The sequence below is a fragment of the Marmota monax genome, unplaced genomic scaffold, assembly GCF_021218885.2.
Source record: "Marmota monax isolate L192 unplaced genomic scaffold, Marmota_monax_Labrador192_F-V1.1 WCK01_AAM20220418_F8-fsc00010, whole genome shotgun sequence".
In the NCBI taxonomy this organism is placed as follows: domain Eukaryota; kingdom Metazoa; phylum Chordata; class Mammalia; order Rodentia; family Sciuridae; genus Marmota; species Marmota monax.
The window spans coordinates 21,457,191-21,477,166 of record NW_026692321.1 but is presented as its reverse complement, the minus strand read 5'-3'; the positions used below and the strand labels follow the sequence as shown (position 1 = coordinate 21,477,166).

Here is a 19,976-nt window from a genome sequence, read left to right as displayed (position 1 = left end):
CCTCAAGTTGAGACCACTCTAATGGACTTAATCCCTACAGAGGATAAATGAGTTTCCCTTTGATAGTCCCTGCTTGAAATTTCAATTCTTCATTTGACACCCCTTTCTCACATTGAAAAGCCCTAAGATCTACATATCTTAGAATTCTCTTGGTCTTAAAACCCTGGCAACAACCTCTCCACTATGGGCAGGTCTTGACTCATGAGCTGTGTGGTCACCACCCTGTCATTCTGGAGTGACAACAAAGCAATAGACGGCTGTATACATTATAGAATTTGCCCAGTGCACTCATAAGCTAAATTATGCTATCAAGACAGAAATGTGGAAGGCCATTTTATGATAAGAAGTAATGATACATAAAGTTATGAGCATGATTGCTCTGCAAAAGGAGTGTGCAATTTGTAATGTGTCATTTATAAAACCAAAATCCATCTGGCTGTTCTCTCTCCATTAACATGGACTCTACGTTTCATGAGGGCCAGGCCGCTTCGGTTTGCTGTCTCTGTGACTAGGTGCAACACCTAGTATTAACAAAGGGCATTTGTTGAACACATGAATGAATATAATATAACATGATCTGCCTTACTGGAGGCACAGTAAAACTACCGCCGAAGCCATCTTTCTGTTAATCTCTCCTCAACTCCTCCTGTGCCACGATCTGAGTTTCAAGGACCTCTTCCTCAGGCACACCAAGCTTGCATTTTTGCCTTTGTCTCTTGCTGTGCCTTTTTCTCTTTTATCTCAGCTCAGTTACCCTCATCATGACCTTTCTATTCTTTCTGGGTTTAGTTCCAACTCAGACTACTTCTATTCTCCATGCAGATGTACCGTATGATTCTGGGGAACCATCCCAGGATATTTCCTAGTGGTAGATGCTTAGAGAGGATTCTGTAAAAGAAAACAGACACCAAGATGGGAAGAATGGTGGAGGTAATGCCTCCCACTAGACTCTCCTTTTCTGGGCAAACCTAGTTCATGGCAGATGTGTCTGCCACCTGCTTATTGTACTCTGGACTCCCTGGCTTGTCAGTTCTTTTCCTAAAATGATATAAGAACTGAATGCAATATTATCAATGTGCTTCACCCACTGTGGAGCCCAGGGGAGTCTCTGCTGCCTGTGGTATGAAGGTTTTGCTTCTAGTTGTGTCACTTCACATTGGAATTAACGTCTTTTTAGCTGCCATGCTGCATTGCTAGCTGTATAGAGCTTGGGGCAATCAAACATCCAGACCCTGTTTGTTTGTTTTCTACATGAAATGTAAAATCAGCACCAACTGCAAGCCCCCAAAACACATTCTGCGGTTGCACAGAGAATAATTTTACATCGGTCTTCAAAAAATACTTCACGTTCATCAGAGCATAGTGAAAAAAAACACAAATACACTAAGCTACCCATAATTACATCATGCAACTACCCCTAACATTTTGATGTGTAGCCTTCAAATCTATATTCCATGCATTTATCTCTAGTAATCACCTATATATTTTAGCCAAAATATAATCACACTATTTATGTTGTTTTATAACCCTCCCTGCTTTTAAAACTTAACGTGTTAAAAAAAACATCTCTGCAACAACAAATTTCTATAACATTCTTTAACTGGATAATATTCTATTTTTAAGAATGCCACAGTATATTTACCATCTACTTTTTCCATCCAAATTTTTCCTAATCTTTGATATTACTAAGTAGAGCTATTGTTATGGTTTACAATGGATGTCCTTCAAAGCTTATGTGTTGAAAATACAGCCCTCAATGAAGCAAAGTTCAAAGATACGGCTTTTAGGCAATGACTGGGTTGTGAGGTCTTCGAACTCATCAGTGGATTAATCCATTTGATGGATTAATAATTTGAATGGATTTACTGGGAGGTGATGAAAACCTTAGGTGAGGCATAGCTAGAGGTAGTAGGTTCCCAGGGGGTGTGGCCTTGAGGACTATATCTGTCCACGACTACTTCCCCAACCCACTCCTCTCTGCTTCCTGGCGGCCATGAGCTAAGCATCTTTCTTCCATCATGCCTTTTTGCCATAATATCTCTGCCTTGGAACCAGCCAACCAAGAACTGAACCTCTGAAACTATAAGCCAAAATAAATCTTTCCTCCTCTAAGTTGTTCTTGTCATGTATTCTGTTCACAGTGACAGAAAGCTCACTAAAACAGCAATGAGTATCATTGGGCTAAATCTTTGAACATGTTCCTAGTTATTTCCCTGGGATATTTCTAGAGTCAAAATCAGTAATTCAACTGATAAAAGACTTTTTAAGATTTTTGATACATAAACAATTGATACTTTAGGAACTTTAATGAGTTTTAAATTTCATCCTGGATGTGAGTTAGATAATTTCAAATCTTGACTCTGTTCTCTGTGGCATTAGTTATCTCTACAAATTCAATAAGCATTTCTTCCATGTCTTGTTATTGATGTTAAAAAATATTGAACAAGATAAAATCACTCATTCTATAAACATTTTCCAGAAGATAACACTATGAAGGCACTCTGCTAGACCCTAGGGTAAGGGGAGTAGAAATTCAGTGTATAAGCTTTAATCTTTGTTCTTTTATTTACCTAATACAGGAAACATTATTCCATTAATAAACAATTTGAGTTATTTTTTTTGTTAAACTTGTTCACTTGTTTCCATTTCTTTATGCACTAAAATATAAGCTACTTTGTCAAATTTTAAAATACACTGTCAAAATGGAAATAAAGGTAATTTGGCATGAACATGACTTATATTTTTTCCACCCTGGATTAAAAAAAAAAATGACACATGCTTATTTTAGTAAATTAGAAAAATTCAGAAAAGTATAAAGAAGAAAATAAATGACTCATAACCAGATCATTCAAAGACAATTACTGTTAATTGGCATATTTCCTTCCAGGCATTTTCTTTGTATATTTTTCACAAAATTGAGATCATACTATATATTCAATTTTCTAAGCATATAATGTAAACATTTCCCTATGTTATCAAAACCTCTTTGAAAACATTATCTCTAATAGCTCCATAATATTCCATCATGGCAATAAATTAAATATAGAGAGTTTGATGGCTAATGGTGAAAGCTCTGGAGTAAGGCTGCATGGATTCTTCTGCTCTGGGTTGGCTTATGATCTCAGGAAAGTTTCTTAACTTTCCTGAGACCATAATTTGAGGTTGCTATAATATGGGAATGACTTATAATTTTTAGTTCATAAATTTTCTATAAAGAATACATGAGATAATTCAAGTAAAGCTTCGCTGTAAGCTAAAAGCATGCAATAAAAGCTAGTATTTGTTACTATGACTACTGTCTGTCATTGGTCCTATTGCTAGATTTTGTTTCTAGCTGAGAAATATTTATTACTATACAATCACCGAAGATGCAATTGTTCACAAACATGTTTATCATTTTGAAATATTTTCTTAGGAAAGAATCAGTCAATAGTATAAATATTCTTAAGACACTATTTATCCAAACTACTTCTCTCTCCTTATCAGTGGTACAGTGCAGTAGCTTTATTCTAGAAAGGAAAATATTTATGTCCAACTCAGAATCACCTTTGGGGTTTTCTCACCTCTCCTCTTATCCTTTTCCTTACCAATCCCCTCCCTGAGACATGTGAGGATCAGATTCTCAGGGCATTTGAACTCTTTAACTTCCTAATTTCTTCATATGCAAAATGAAGCTACCATCACCTCTTTTATAGGATTATTGTGATAAATAAAATTATGTTGCATAAGAATTTATATGTAGCAAGCATTTATTGTTAACCATTATGGCATTATCATTTAAAATCGCATTAAATTTATAATTATAGTTCTATCAAGAATGTAAAAAATTAGCTGAGGGTTCCTTATTATTGTTGACCCTAATTATTTAAAAAAACTTTTTAAATTTAATTTACATTATTTGAATTATTAGAAATTATTTAAAATATCCTCTAGTTCAATAAAAGTAGTATTTCAGTGTTTTAATTTGCTTTTTCTTGGCTACTATTTTAGTTGAACTTTTGCCAAATATTTATTAGCCATTGGTATTTCTCTGTATATGTGTGTATATGTGAGGGAGAAAAAAGGGAGAGAGGAAGAGAAAAGGTGATCAGGTCTATTTATTTCATGGGGCAGGTTCTTTGTCTTATCCTTTTGGAGTTGGGAGGTTGTTCTTTTGATAGTAAAGATATTAGTTTGACCATGTCTTATTGCCACTGACCTATTTTTATCTTTCAATGGTCAACATATGTTTCTGAAGATTCTATGTTATTTGATTAATTATCCATGTTATAACTTCACCAGAGAATATTGTTAAACTTTGCCAGAGGGTATGGCTCCTGAAATCCATTGGTGTTTTTTTTTTCCCCCAGTTGAAAAAAATAATTTAAAACATAGCCAACTCTCCTCTTTCTGGCATAACTTGAAATCCCTGGGATTGTCCTGAAATTAGGTGACAGACTTCCTGCACTTCCTTTTGTCTGGGCTTGAGTGTGAGTGAGGTACAATGGATATAAAAAGAATAGCTTACTTGATCACTAGGTCAGTTAATTTTGGACATATGCTTAGAAGGTGGCCAAGACCTGGGCTTGGTGTTGATTCCATGCCCTGTCTCCTGCTTCTTCTTCCCCAGGTCCCCTAATTGTGTCCCTACCTCGTCTTTCCATGGCTGAGTTCTCACCTGGGTAACCTGATCAATGCTTCACTGGTTCCAGATTGACAGCCTACCTGGCTTCTCCAGCCTTCCTAAGACTCAGGGTCCCGTTTAGGCCTCTGCAGGCCTCTAGCTCAGCAGATTCAACCTCCACTGGCATCTCTTCCGCCCACACAGTCCTAAAAGGCTGCCCATCCCTGTGGGTGTGCCTGGACCTCAGATCTTCTCCTACTGCTATAGATGATGTTTCCCTCATAGAGATCACATGAGTCTTCCCCACAGTTTTAGAACTCAGGCCACTTAATAGCTGGGACCAAATTTTGCTCATCATTTCCTGTACTTGTGAATTATGTGTTTGATGATACAAATAACATTTACTGAACACTTACTCTAAGCCAGGCATTATGCTGAACAATTCATAAGCACTTTCTAATGACATGGTAAGGTAAGCAGATAAGATTCGTTCTATTATTGTTCCTATGTCAGATGAGGAAAGCTTGCCTGAGGTCACAGAGGTCTTGGTAAGTGGTGGGGCTATGAGTTGAGTTCAGGTCAGCCTGACGTCTGAGCTCATGATCTCAACTCTAAGATTAGATATGGTGCCATCTGGGATTCCCCATCTGGCCTCCTTTTCTCTTAATTTAGTTTATAACCCCTTTTATAAATCTTACATTTCTCTATCTCTATAAACAATGGCAATTCGAAGCTGGAAGAGGCCCTGGCTGCCATTTCACTCTGCGTGGGTGACATCAGGTTTTCTCTTCCCTTATCCTTCCTGCAATTCCTGTTTGACTTCCAGAGTGTGTGGCTGAGTTACTCATCCTCAATGGCTCCCCTTGCAGGGTGAGAGCACCACTAGCCATTCTGAGACTTTCTCTTTGGTATCAGGCTCTCCTCTTTGTTCCCCAAGTAGATTTCCTTTGATTTACTTCCTCGCTTCCTTCCCGGCAGGCTGCTTCACATTCTAGTGCATCTCTCTGTTGGTTTTATATCACTTATAACTATTCTTAAAAGTCAGGAGATCAATGTCTTTATCTTTGGGTCTCCCTATCTTAGTCTACTGGCTGCTGTTTTTTTAAAATACCATAGAGTAGGTGACTTATAAACAACAGAAATTTATTTCTTATAGTTCTGGAGGCTGGAAAGTCCAAGATCAAGGTGATGGCAGATTTGGAGCCTGAGGGAAGGCCCATTTTCTGGTTCACTGATTCTTCCTCCTCCTTGTACCTCACATGGTGGAAGGTATGAGGTCTCTCTCAAGTCTCTTACAAGGGTACTCATTCCACTTATAAGGACTCTACCAAATGTCCCACCTCCTAACACTAGTATATTGAAGATTATGTTTCAACATATGAATTTGGGGGGAACACAGACATTCACTTCATAGTACTATCTAACAATCTGCTACCCATAAATATACCTTCTGCAAGTCTTCTTACCTCAGGGGTGAGCTCAACCAATTGGAGACACAATTGCTACTTACCTGAGGCAGGGAACTATACAGATTTACATATGTGGGCAGAGCAGAAAGCCACAGCTAGAATATGTGGAGTGTGTACTAATAGCTTGCCTTTCTCTGTCTCTTTTAGAATCTGGGGCCCCACGTAGGTAAAAAAGCTTTTGCGACTGATTTCATCCCTCTTTCATATTCTGACTCTAGGAGCTTTTCAGTAGTGGCAGATTTAATAGTCACAATCTTTACTATTTGCAAGTGAATCCAAATTACTTGATATGTAATAAATTGTCATTTTGCTGAGATAGGAATTTGGAAATGTCATGCTATTATTCTGGGTGGGGTTGTGAGTCACTTAGATGGTAATTTGTTGTTTTCTGCCTATTGTGATAATGGATTTTATGAAAGTAATGATATGCTAACAACAGTATTCATGAATTTGAGAATTCTAGAAGTCTCTGGATGCTTCTTGAACAGATAACAAGGATTACATTGTGGCTAGTCCTGGGTCGAAGTGAGGGCTCTCCTCCCCTCCTGTCCCACTGCTGAGTGTGAACAGTTAGTAGGGAAATGACTTCACTTTCCTACAACACCTTTTCGGGTCACTGACAGAATCTCCCTAACTGTCAGGAGGGCTTTTTGTGCCCAGTGATAGCAGTAGAAGTAGTATTGTTCATGTAGCCCAGGTTTCATTTACCTGCTCCAAATATTTTTGCCACTTACTCCCGGCTGCTTTTCTTAGGCTGGATTGACATTGTCCCGATGAAAATGAAAATCTTTGTTTTGCATTTGGAGATATTAGGGGGTTTAAAGAAATATTTTCGTTTTCCATTTACAGCTTTAATATTATATAGACAGTACCTGTGTGTGACCTACACACATCTACTGCAATCTTTTATTCAGCAGGCTAGAAGATTTAGTTTCTTTTATATCTGGTGCTAACAGACACCATGTCCCGGTGCTGCCCAGAATCTCCAATGATGGCAAGACCTGGGAAGTCTTAGGGAGATGGAGTGCCACTTGCAGAAAAAGACTCCATTATCTTGGAAGCCACTTCTGGAGTCATTGCTCAAAGCAATTTCTCAAAGTTTATACTCAAACCTTATAAGGCTCCTCCTGCCACCATGATTGAAGGGACAAGGGAGGGAGCCAAGGCACTTTGGTTGGCAAAGGGCATCAGTCATGATGAGCCCCTAATACTGATGAGACTTCTGATAAGATGCTCATATGATGACAGATGAGACTATGTGCAGTTAACTCAGTCATTTGTAATCATTATTTTTTCTCCATTCAATAACCGTCCTGTGAAATTATTTTCTGAATTTCCCAGATTAGACAAAGGAGCCACATTTTACCTCTTTTCTTTAGGGAAGCCTCTTAGCAATAATGCACACTTGCTGGAAACTTTCTAAGCTCCAGCTTCAAGACCCTCATTCATCCGTGTCACCTGATTTGTAGAAGTGAACACTGCTGGACATACCTGCTCTTCTCCTGATTCTGACTATCCCCAGAATAAACCCCAGGAATCTTGTGAGGCCAAGATCTCTACTGTTGTTTGGAGATATCTCCAGGAAAAGATACAGGGCAGTGGTGTAATCTGACACTTGTTAGTATTTGACTATGGCTGGCCACATCTCTTGGTCTGCAGCCTCCTTACTGAGCAGAGGGCAGAGGCCTTGCAAGTGCTCCAGGTGAGCAATAGGTGTACAGAGACGCTGAAGTATTGAGTCCCTCAGCACTCTGGGAGGTTGTGCCTTACCAGGAGTGGCTCAAATCCATGGGCCAATTACCTGCGTGTAGTCTCTCTTGTTTACCCCAGTGGGTCATATAAATATTTTCATTTTTTGTGTATATCATGATCTGAGAAAAGGTTGGGAAATACTAATTTAACTGCTCTGATTTTCATTTTCTTCCTCAATAATTTAGTTTTTTTTTTCTTATAAAAACTCATGAGGATCAAAGACTCGATGAAGGGACTTTAAGAACTTCCACACACTTGGAGGATGTGTGGTTGGCCACAGGGATAATACTCCCTGGATATTACTCCATCTCCAGTTTTCCCTCATTGCCTGTCCCTTTGAGGATGAGATGGAATTCTACTTTTCTATCCTTTTCAATTCATAAAATTGATGTAGGGTACCTACTATTGAGGTTCAAGCACTGACATGCACAATTTCTGTAGTCTCTGCTTCTTATGACTTCTTCAAGGTACCTATGAGAGCAGAAAGTGTTCACTCCTCTGCTCACTCATGCTGAGGAGGTTCACTATAGGGTATCTGCCTCCTCCTGGTCTATTCCCCATTCACATCCCAGGTGTCTCCCAAATCCATAGAGAACTATCCTTCCCGCTAAAATGTGGTCTCTCCAAGCCTGTCCTGCCTTTAATGGCAGGTCCTAGACCCAGCAGAGAGCATCCCCAGTTTCCATAGTTTCAGCATCTGTGCCCAGGGTGTGAGCTGACTGGTATTGGTCCCATGGGTGGTTCCAAAGGATCACTTCTCTCTGCCCTGTAGACAGATCTCACGGATGGAAAGGAAGGCTCTTCTGTACTTCTCAACCTGCTTTCCAGCCAAATGCTATGTTGAGTGAGTGAAAACTCAAGTCACAAAACAATATACCATAAAATGTTAACATTGATCTGTGGATATTGGAGGAGTGGGTATTACTTATTTTTTTTTCCTTTATACCTGGGATTTTTTTTTTCAGATTTTTTAGAGTCAAACTGAAAGTGTATTTTAAATTATATTTCTAAAAGATGTACTCAAGATGTGCTGCATGAAGGCAAATAACAGCGCCGACATTCCTTCACACTTGCTGGCTCCAAATTACTGCCTCTACTTTCGGAGCCAGGCGATTTGGAGGGGGTGGAAGCCGGGAGGGGGAAGGGAGGAGGCAGCAGTGTGGGCCATTGAATTTCCTCTTTTCAGACACTGCTCTGGCAGCTAATTCCAGGGTGCTCATCTGTATGGTGGCAGCGTGACGTTCATGTTTTCCCCAAGGTATTTTATGGCCTTTTTACAGTGGTACTGTGAATAACTTCCTCTCAGTAACTTCCAAATAGTGAAAAATACCAGATGATTCTCTTTGCTCTCCACTTTTCTTTCTTCCGTCTCCATCCCATAATGTTGGTCTCCTTGCAGTGCTGCCTCTGCTTTCTCTTACCTCCCTCTTCTTGCCACTCTCTTCCCCCTACCTTCTTCCCTCTTTGCCTGTCTTTGCTTCGTCTTTAAAGCAAAATAAATTCTGGTGGAGAAAGCCAGGCTCTGATGTCCTCAGCCCAGGCCACGGTAAGGTGAGTGCAAAATCGGGTCTTGCCATTAGGACCCAGATGGCTGCAAATGCAGATCCAGGGTCAGTTTCAACCTTTCCCTTTTCTAGAAGATGATTTAGATTTCAGACCACAAGGAAGGGCTGGCTGGAGGCTGGGGTCAGGTGCCTGGATACCAGGCCCCTCCTACAGGGAACTTGGCCAATAGCCTAATATCAGAAAACAGGCAGAAAGGTGACTGCGAACACAGATCTGTCCTGCTGAGGGGTGAAGCTATTCTAGGTGACAGTTCTATGTCACCTTCCTGGTTGACCTGGAGGGAGCTGTCATTCTTAGAAAAATTTCTGCTGTTTAATTCAGTGTCCCTGTTCTCAAGGGCAATCAGTGGGGTCTCCGTGGAGTTCTGTTCCAGACAATGACATTGTGGTTGGTCCAAACAACAGGATTTCTCAGCGGCACCTCATCTCTCTTGGTGAGGAATAAGGAGCAGAGGCTCTAGACTGAGAGAGACTTGGGCTTGACCAGACCCTGCCCTCTCTGGTCTCCTACTCTACCCCACTCCCTTTAACTGGTTAACTCTGTTCTTCTACTTTAGGGCTGTAACTCAATCTCAGGTATCCTCCCCTGGCCCTTGTGATGGGATCAAATCCCTCCTTTGTTTATTTTATAAAACATAAAAATGTCAAGCACTGCAGAGATGCAAGTGTTGGTCTGCAGAACTGTCTGCTGCCCACTGTTCTCCAAGTTCCTGAAACTCTAGGAGGATTCAGCCTGCTCCTTGCTGAATCCCAGCTGCCTAGGGCAGGGTTCCATGCATAAGGAGATTCTCAGTAAATAGTAGTTAATTGAATTAATCTTAGCTCCATCCCTGTGGGTTCCAGGACTTTGAATGTATTACTTATACTCTCTGAGCCTAGTTCCCTTAATAGAAAATGGGAATAATAACCCTCCAATCAGAAAATTGTATGAATCTATGTGGCATGGGGGGGGGGGGTCACAAAGCATCCAGAATGGGCACAGCATGGGCAGAGTGTAAGCACACATCAAATATTGGTTCTTCCACAGTGCCCGCCCCCAGCATTGCATAGCATAGCAATTTAAAGCTTTAAAAAACAAAAATAAATGTCTCCCTATTTCTTCCCAACCTTCTTTCCTGCAACCTTTTGGGTTCAGGTGAGGCACAGAATGAAGGAAACTGCTGATTTCTGAGTTTTGGCTGATAAGATGACCTTGAGTAAAGCACCATCCTTCCTGGGTTTCAGCTCCTCACATAGGTGACAGGAAGACATGGATAAACAGCAGGTCCAGTCTCGCCCAACTCCCTCCCTCTCAGTCTCTGCAGAGGGGTCAAGGGTAACACTGACCACTGTTGTCACAGTGCTAGATGGGTGAAGCGTCAGAGTGGGGCAGAGCGAATCGGGCTGTCGCCTGTCTGCTTTCATTCACACCGAGTTTATTGTTGCGGTACAGGTGAGCTGTGTTTTAAAATGGATCATCATGACAATGCCCCTTAGTAACAGCACAAGGATTTCTAGTGTACCTTTGTTCAAAAGAGCCTGAGGGCTTTGTACATACTGTCTCATTAATTCTCTGAGCCTCTGTAAAGTTGGATGGGAAAGCAGGATGAGTTCTGATTTATATGCAGAGAAACAAAGCTTCAAAAAGGTTAGGCAGCTTACCCAAGGTCATGCAGTAGCATCATTGTTCCCAGGAATCGGGTCTCTGTCTAGCACACCAGTCTGCAAGAGCACTCTGCTTCCAGGCTCTGGAGATGCGAAAGGTCTGTGTGCCGAGCAGCGTGGCGTTGGAGTTGTGGTCTCTTGGAAGATGGACTCTTCCCTAACTGGAAAGGAGTAATGAGTGGGTCAAGAGGAAGTTAGTAGCGTTCTTTCCCTCTTCCTCCTCTCACCCTAGGAATCCCTCTCCTGGACCAGCCAAGACCCCATCAGAAGGGCCCTGAGCATACCAGCCCATGGTGGTTGCCATGGAAACAGTGTTAGCGGATCCATAGGCCCTAGAGAGCCAGCTGCTCGGATAGCAGGTGTGTGTTAGTGGGTTACCTTCCTGGTTGACCTGAAGGGCTCTGTCATCCATAGTTAGGAGAATACTGTAGCTTCTGTGATCTGATCAATCTCTTTCTGCTGTGTTTAATTCAATGTCCCTGTCTTCCTGGAGAGTCAGCATCATCTCCAAGGGGTTGGTGTTGCAGAGTGGCATTCTTGGTTGGTCTATCCAAAGACTGCGATTTCATGTTCTATCCCAGTGCTCACTGTCCAGATGACCTTGGGTAGGGCAGTTGTGCTTTCTGAACGTCAATATCTTCATCAGAGAAAGGGGTTAACTAGTAGGGTCATTGTGATAATCATGAGTGGAAGGCTCTGAAGGCCATCAGTGAGACCTGAGTGATGTGAAGGTGTTGGTAGCTAGTGTCCACTCTTTCATGTTGGAGCTCTTCTCTTGTGGAAATAGGCCATACCCTCCCCAGGGTCCTTGCCATATGAGCTCAGTGGTCTCTGTGCTGTCACTTCCCAACTTGAAACATCAGGTCAGGAGCAGAGTCACTTGTCCTTGGATAGCTTATAGCCACCTGTCTGACCTACCCAGAGCCTTCCGAATCCACAGTGGATGATCATTGCTAGAAGGACTCCCTTGCTTCATAAAAGAAAGGTCTTTTGTTAATGGACTTGATTTTCTAGGCTGCCCATTTTTGTGTCACTATCAATACATTAATTATTTAGTGCCTGGTAAAACTTTCTGAGATCACAAGATGAAAGGCCTAGTGGCAGTTCAAAGTCCTTCTTTTGATTATTATTCTAGTCAACATATTTTGGGGGGAGAAAATAGGCTTGAGATCACAGTGGAGTAAATTTCATAGTGTGGCAGACAAACTGCAGAAATGGACCCAGAAGAGCGAGTCTTGTTGCCCTGCTAATGGAAGCACCAGGACCTTGCAAGGAAACAGGTGTGGGGAGGTGAGTGAAGATCAGGGCACTGGACAGTGATACCCTCTCCATAGCTCTCTTGGATTAGTGAAAATTCCAGTTACTCTCCTACAGTTGCTGAAAGTTGGTGAGTCTACCCTGGTTAGGGAGTGTAGGCCCAGTGACCAAGTCCAGCTGGAGCCGGGATTCAGGACAGCTGAAGACGTGGCAGAGCTCACTGGCTGGTCAGGAGCAGCTTGCTTGGGACACAGGTCCTCTCCAGGAAGGTCAAAATGTAGTGACTTGGGACTCTCCAAAGAAGGATATAAATTCCAAACAGAGGCATCAAATACCACACTAACTTCATTATCTATGTCCCTGAATGATTCACCAGTGGCCTACATAGACATGCTTTCTCACCAGGCATAATAGGTCTTTCTCTGACCCCGCCTTGCCCCTGTCCCTGAGAAGTGCGTCCTGCCTGAGACAGAGCAACAGCCTCCATGAAAAGTTTTTGCAAATTTTTTCTCAATTTATAATTAAAAATATTCAACATAAGCAACAGACCTGAAATTAATTGAGATTTTAAAATGAAATTAATATACCATTATAATCTGTTGTCCTAAACACCCAGTGTTGCCCAAACAGTATGTTTGGTGAATGGCCTGACTGCCACTGTCCCGAGGGTCAATAAACCATACATGGCGAAGATGGCAGGGGTCCCAGATCTGGCTGTGTATTGATACAACCTGAATTCCAGCTCCACAGCTTTGACAGGGCTCCTGCTCAGGGACTGGCCCTTCAACATAGGGTAGGATTTAGGGAGGCAGGGGCTGGAAAGGACATTCTAGGCAGCTTAGCTTGGGTAAAAATTTGGAGATGAGGGTGTAATGGGGACCATAGGATGTGAAAGGGTGGGAAGGAAGGCTGAAAAGTGAAACAGAGACCAAAGTATCAGGGCTTTCCATTTATGAGCTTTACCGATTCTGAACACACCTCTTTGTGACTCCCTTTTTGGTGTGTCTCTAGTATACCCTTCAGGTAGCAGACTCCCCAAGCACAGGGACAAAGCTGACAGTTTCCTCTGTTCAGCTGTCAATATTCCCAGTGTGGCACCTAGGGAAGGGGTGCCTGCTTACATGGCTGACGGTGCGCTTCACCATTGAATGAACTCCGTAGTTATACACAGGTCCTTGGGGGCCTGGGAGAGGCAAGAAACATGTGTTGAAGCTCTAACTTTGAATGGTACAAGAGAATATTATGGGGGAGTAATTTCTGCTTCAGGACTGGAGCTATCAAGAAACAGCACAAACATTGCTGGCAGGTTGGGCGTGGGACTTAGAGAAAGGTAAAATGGAGTAGGGACTGTTTAATTCCATTCAAATTCCGCCCCTGACACTAATAGCTCCTCTCTGAAAGAGGCAGCTGGAAGAAAGGATGAAAGCAAATTATGGAGAACCAAATACCTATGAACTAGAGGGGGCCTAGGCGAACCGCTCACTCAAACCCTTCATTTTCCAGTCTACAGAAGGTGTGGGGAGCGCCAGGTCTTTAGGACAAAGGGTGCATCTGCTAACTCTCTCATTTCTTTTCTCTGAAATCACATCTCTGTTTTTTCGATGAGATTAACTGCCTGTTGCAACTCCAACATCACTGCTAACTGTAGTAGTCATGTGAATTCACGGAGAACGTTTCTTTGTTGAACAGGTGTGGGCTCAGCTCAGTGAATACTGACTACTTCTCTTAGGCTGCCAGTCCCCAAATGAGGCCCACCCTATCTCCTCTCCTGGCTGGGCCTGCTTACCACTCACTGTTCGACATCTGGATGACTATTTGGTCACATTAAGCTTTGCTTTGTATGACACAAAGTCATTGTCAAACAATGCATTATTAACTGTGTTTTTCAAATAAAGGGGGAAAGGGCTTACAGGCTGTCACTGATTGTTTTATTGTTGGGAGGAAAATAAATAAGTAAAATGTGAAGAGAAGGTAGGAGCCGTTCCAAGGAGTGTTCCGAATAGCGACATTTGTTACATTTGATTGATGTAGGTTTGTAAAACATATCTGATTGGGAACCCAGGGCATTCATGTAAATAACCATCACACATGCATAATTCTTTATTACTGATGCTGACACAAGTGTGATAGGCCTATTATGTTATGTACATTGGCGTAGGAACAAGCAGACACACAGCGAGACATGTGAAAATAAAGACTGAAAATGGAGACATTGCTCATTGCCTAAAATTTCTGCAGTTGAGTTAGTAGACAGTTGGTAAAGTCAATAATTAACTAGTGAATAATAGAGAAGTAGCTCTTTGGGAGCATTCTTTATTTCTGGACATTGTATTTATTGATACAAGATCTTCAAGGTATAGAAAAGGCACCAAGCCTCCCATTCATTTTGGATTCTTAAGTAGAGATAGAAACATAAAACTTTAAGACTAGTATGACTGATACTTAAGCACATCTCACACACACACACACACACACACACACACACACACACTCTGACTCCCTGGGAGTTTTTAGAGCGTGCATCATTCCTATTCTTACCATCAATGAGGTTCAGTGAGTGTGAACTTAGCCTGAAGTTAAAGAGCTGGTAAGTGCCAGAGTTACTTTCTCCAGGGCTCTGGTTTCAGTTTCATTCATTTGGTAAATATTTATTGAGTGGATACTATATACTGGAAATAGGGACATAGCAATGGCCAGTGTGACAGGTGCACCATCAGCAAGTGACTCTACATGACATCTCTGAGTAAAAAGTAATGTAGTTTAAAGTGAAAGTGACTTATGGGTGCTACTTAGGGTGATCAGAGAAGTTCCTTCTGAGAAGGTGTCATAGGCAGAGACCTGGATAGAGGGAGGAAGTGACCTCAAAGTTCCTCTGAGGTAGAGGAACTTTCTAGGTTGAGAGAATTTCCTTGAGGTGGGAATGTGCTTGGTGAGTCTGAGGAATAGCAAGGAAGCCAGTGAGACTGAGCCCATGAGCAAGGGGAGAATGGTTGGAAATAAGATCAGAGAGACAACCAGGGGCCAGATATGTGGAGCCTTTAAGGGCAAGGCCATTGCAAAATCTCGAAAGCTGTTCCAGCATGGCATTGTCAGTCTGACTGGTATATGGAGAGATGATGGAGGCAAAGACAGCCAGGTGCTTTTAATTAATGAAGGTGAGAGGTGATGGGAGAGAATACAAGAAGGGATAATGTTGGAGAAAAGCCATCAAGGTTTGTTGGTGAGCTGGGTCCGGTGGCTCATGCCTGTAATCCCAGTGACTTGGAAGGCTAAGGCAGGAGGATCACAGGTTTGAAGTTAGCCTCAGCAACTTAGCGAGGCTGCAAGCAACCTAGTGAGCCTTGTCTCAAAATAAAAAATAAAGAAGGGCTGGGGACATGGCCCAGTGGTTAAGTACCCTTGAGTTTAATCCCTGGCACCCCCCAAAAAAAATTTTTGGTGAATTAATAATGGAGTATGAGAAAAAGAAAGAAGGCGAGGATTCCTTCCTGGGTTTTGGCCTAAGCAATCAGGTGAGTATTGGTGTTGGTTTCTGAAATGAGGTTTAGGTGAAGAGTATCAGGTGTAACTCATGCTACATCTGAGATGCTTACATAATGCAGGTTTCAGACAGGTGGTTGGATAGATATTTTCTTCAGAGGAGATGGTGGACCCAGAGATATAAATATAGTATCATGTAGGTAGTGTTTTTTAAAGTGTGAAACTGGGTAGGATCACTTTGGGAATGAGTTTAGATGGGGAAAGGCTCTAGTTCTTCACCTTTTAGCAATCATGAATAATACAGCAAAGATACTCCTGAGTTATTAAAAAGAAAGGTGAAATTATTTACATATCAGGCAAGGAGAAATTCACTGAGGAATTCCTGAGGATGAAAAGTCAGGGTTGTTAAAGGCTTAAGGAGAGGATTCATGGTGAATGGACATGTAGGCTTGATTGAAACAGGTTCCTTCTTCATGGATAAGCAGAGAGTGAGGTGCCAGGGTGACTCACTACTCATCATTAGCTAGTGCCACTGTGATGAAACTGCAGTGATCCAGCATGAAGTTTCTTAGGCATGTGCTGCTTGACAGTGGAGAATTTTCCTCCTGTACAATCTGGAAAATGGAGTAGATCTGGTAAAGAAGAGTGAAGAAGACCTACGCTGATGTAGGAGCCAACCAAGGACTATGTGGCCATCGAGATGTGAGGCCTCAGGAATCAGGGAGGGATCCGTGGGTTCAAATGCTGGGAGGATAAGATCAGGTCTGAGACTTGTTCATTGTGTCTGCAGCCTGGAGTCACCAGTGACCTTGACCAGTGATAATGAAGACAATCTTGATTTTATTGTATTTAAAAGAAAGTGTATGGGGGGGGGGGGAGGAGAAAGTAGAGACCGGAGCTAAGACAAGTCCTTCAAAGAGATTGGCTGTAAAGGAGATCAAAATCAGAGAGTAATTCATGAAGAAGAGTATGGAAGTCAAAGAAATGATTTCTTTTTCTTTTTAAAAGATGGTACATGTTTTCCACAGTTGAGAATGACTCAGTAGAGAGGGTAAATTGGTGCAGGAGGTAGGGGGACAGTTGCAATCGCAGAGTCCTTGAGAAGGGACAGGATTAGCGCTGCTTTAGAGTGTAGATACCTCATCCTTTAAAGCAGGGGGGAAGGCGGCATGTTCAGGGCACCATCAGCAGGCGGGTTTGCTGCTTTTTTCCTCAACAAAATAAGAAGCAAGGTCGTTTGCGAGAATGTGGAGGAATGAGGGAATTGGAGGAGTAAGAGAAGTCTGAAATAGCTGTTCTGGAAAGAGAGTGAATTGAATCGATTAGGGAATGCAGTAGGATTTCTGGGCAGTCCTGAGGGTTTTCTTGAGGTTTCTGGTCGTGAATTTAAAGTGAGACTTGTCAGCTTCATTGCCTTTCCCTCCTCCCCACCTTCCTCCTCGCCCAGTACCAGTACCCATGACAGTTGAGGAGGAGGGAGGAGGCAGAGGGGTTGAGAGAGCACACAGGGGATTATCAGAGAGGGTGATGCATGGTGAAAAAAAGATGGGTATTGGGAGCTTGGGGTCTTCACTCCACCTTGACACACTGCATTGCCCAGAAAGGGCTCAGAAATTCATCAGAAAAAAAGAGCAGTTTTACCAGTAGCCAATGATGCCCTCAGCCTGGGGATGTTCTGTTCCTCTTCTCTACTAGACCATCACTGTTCTGCCTCACAGGGGCACCTGCTCCTATGCCACCCTCTCCTCCAGTCTTTCCCCTAGGGCCCAAGAGTCATTCTACTTGAGTCAGTAGGTCTTGATTTAACCTTTGCCCCCAAAGTCTGTGTTGGAGAGGCTCCTTCCACTTTGGAGCCTCACATTTTCAGAGTGAAGCACCACAAAGACAAGCCAGCTCTTGCTTAAATGGATTTCTTCTCATGGCATGACTTCTCCTTATGCTAGAAAAACTTCCTTCCCAGCAGGAGTGAGGATAGGGAGGGACAAGGACTGTGAAGGGAAGAAACAGATTCTTTACCCTACACCAGTTTAATGCAGAAGAACTTTCTTCTGTCTATTCAAAATTTAGGCATATTCTATGAACTTTGATTAGAACTCACTGATGTCCCAAATGCCTCCAAATTTGGAGAACAACTCCATTCATATAGGTTGTGCTTTTCTCGTCTTCATCTTTTCAGGTGGGGAGGCTGATCCTTTTGGTCAACCCCTCCCTTAGCTTCCAGCCTCATCCAGCTACTTATTCTAGCCACCTCCTCTAGGGATCAGGTTGGGATTCCTGTGAGTCTAGAATTCTGGGAGTTCCTGCAAGGGAAGCATAAAACATTCTACTTTCTTTTTAGTATTCAACTCTGAATACCAAAATTTGCCCAGTAAGTTATTGCCATTTGGTGAATTATGAAAAACTTTAAGCTCTATCTATTGGTATTACCTAGAGCAATGACCATATCTCCTTTTCAGGTCATAACTCAGCCCTCAGAGACCTTTCTTTTGAATGCTTTCATACATATATGCTTTTCACATACATATACACACATATGTATATGTATATAAATGTATGTATATGTATATAAATGTATGTATATGTATATAAATGTATGTATATGTGATATATATATATAAATATATGTCACTGATTATATTACTTGGCCCTCATCCAGGTAAAAAGTCATCTGCCATTCTGTGCCTACTCAGAGTCATAAGTGCGTCCTGAAGTCTAGCTCCATCTGTTTGATCCTTCACATCCAGGAAGAAGTAAATACCATTCCCAAATAGAGTGGTTAAGAACAATGACATCACTTGGAAACAGGGAAATATAGCTCAGGCTCAGTTTTATTGTTGCTTCAAAATTACTTAAAATTTGAGCTAAGCTGATGAGTCAGATTTAGAGATGCTGGCTTTTATTCACATGGGAGTCATTGCAAGGATTTGATTGAATGGTTTTCCCAGGCCCTTCACCCTGTTGTGCCGCTGTGGAGCATGCTCAGTAGTAACTCGCAACCTTTGCCATTGCCCATGGGAGCCCTGTCAGACACTGAGGAGAGCCAAGGACCACCCTGTGCTGGTCTGAGGAGTCTAGGTAGGGTAGTGGAAGGAGCATGGGCTTTCACATCAGGTTCACCTGGTCTGTGGACTCTGATCTCCTGCTTGCTACTGGCTGTGTCTATAGTCAAGGCATAATACCTGTTTGAGGCTCAGTTTCCTCAAAATTAGGACAAATAATAATACTTATTCATAAGGTGGTTGTAAGAAGCAGATGATACATTTAAAGTATTTGGCATAGTGCCTAATTCATATGTACTGGATATATTTTGTTTATTTTTTAAGTGTAATAAATTTAACTCTGCCCAAGAAAACTCATGTGGCCTTGGGTTCACTTCTCTGAGCCCCATTGTTCATCTTAAAAATGGAGTTGATGTGACAGTGAAATGAGATGGTTTCTCTCTGCAGCTCCCTAGCACTAGCTTTTGGGGCCTTTTAGTGCATTTCCTCTGAGTCATTTTGTAGAATTGCTACACAAAGTTGTACCTGGCAGTGGCCAATTTAGTTCTGATCTCTTAGATCAGAAATGAGAAGAATGTAAAAAAACTCCCTACCAGGTACCCAGGAGCCAGCCATCTGCAATTTCAATTCAAATCTTTGGAAGGCAGAGGAGGTAGAGGTGCCTAGAGGTCAGGGGGTTTGGGGTTTTGTTTGTTTGTTTGTTTTAGAATGCCCATCCTGTTCCATTTGCAGGGACTCATGGCCCTGTAGTCAGCTTTACCGTAGTTCAGCACCTGTAGAAACAGTGGAGGGGGCTGGAAGCAAAAAGTTGGCAACCCCACAGAGATTTCCTTAAAGCATATGAGGTTGGGTTGACGCTAAAAAGAAGTTGAGGGTTAGGGATGTATCTTGGTGCTAGTATGTGCAAGGCCCTGGGTTCAATCCCTGCCCTGGGGCGGGGGTGGGGGGGATAAAGTTGAAGACAGGAATACAGGACCCAAGGAGCCAATGTTACAGAGGTTCAGAAGAAACTGCAAGGCAGACAAGCTAGGAAAATGGTTCTGCTAGCCTGTTGCTTTTTCTTTCTCTTCTCCCTCTTCTTCACAAAGTCACTCCAAATGAGTTGACAATTACCACTGGAGTAGCAAATCAGCCCACACCTGGGAGAATATGACCTGTTGGTATTAAGCAAACATGGGCTCAGTTCCATCAGTTTTTGCACCAGTAA

At 42.3% G+C, this 19,976-nt stretch overlaps 1 protein-coding gene across 1 annotated transcript in view; it reads left to right on the top strand.

Annotated features, from left to right (window-relative positions):
- The window catches only part of Alk (ALK receptor tyrosine kinase), a 668,653-nt gene that overhangs the window by 181,714 nt on the left and 466,963 nt on the right, over window positions 1-19,976 (top strand). The window lies entirely within an intron of this gene.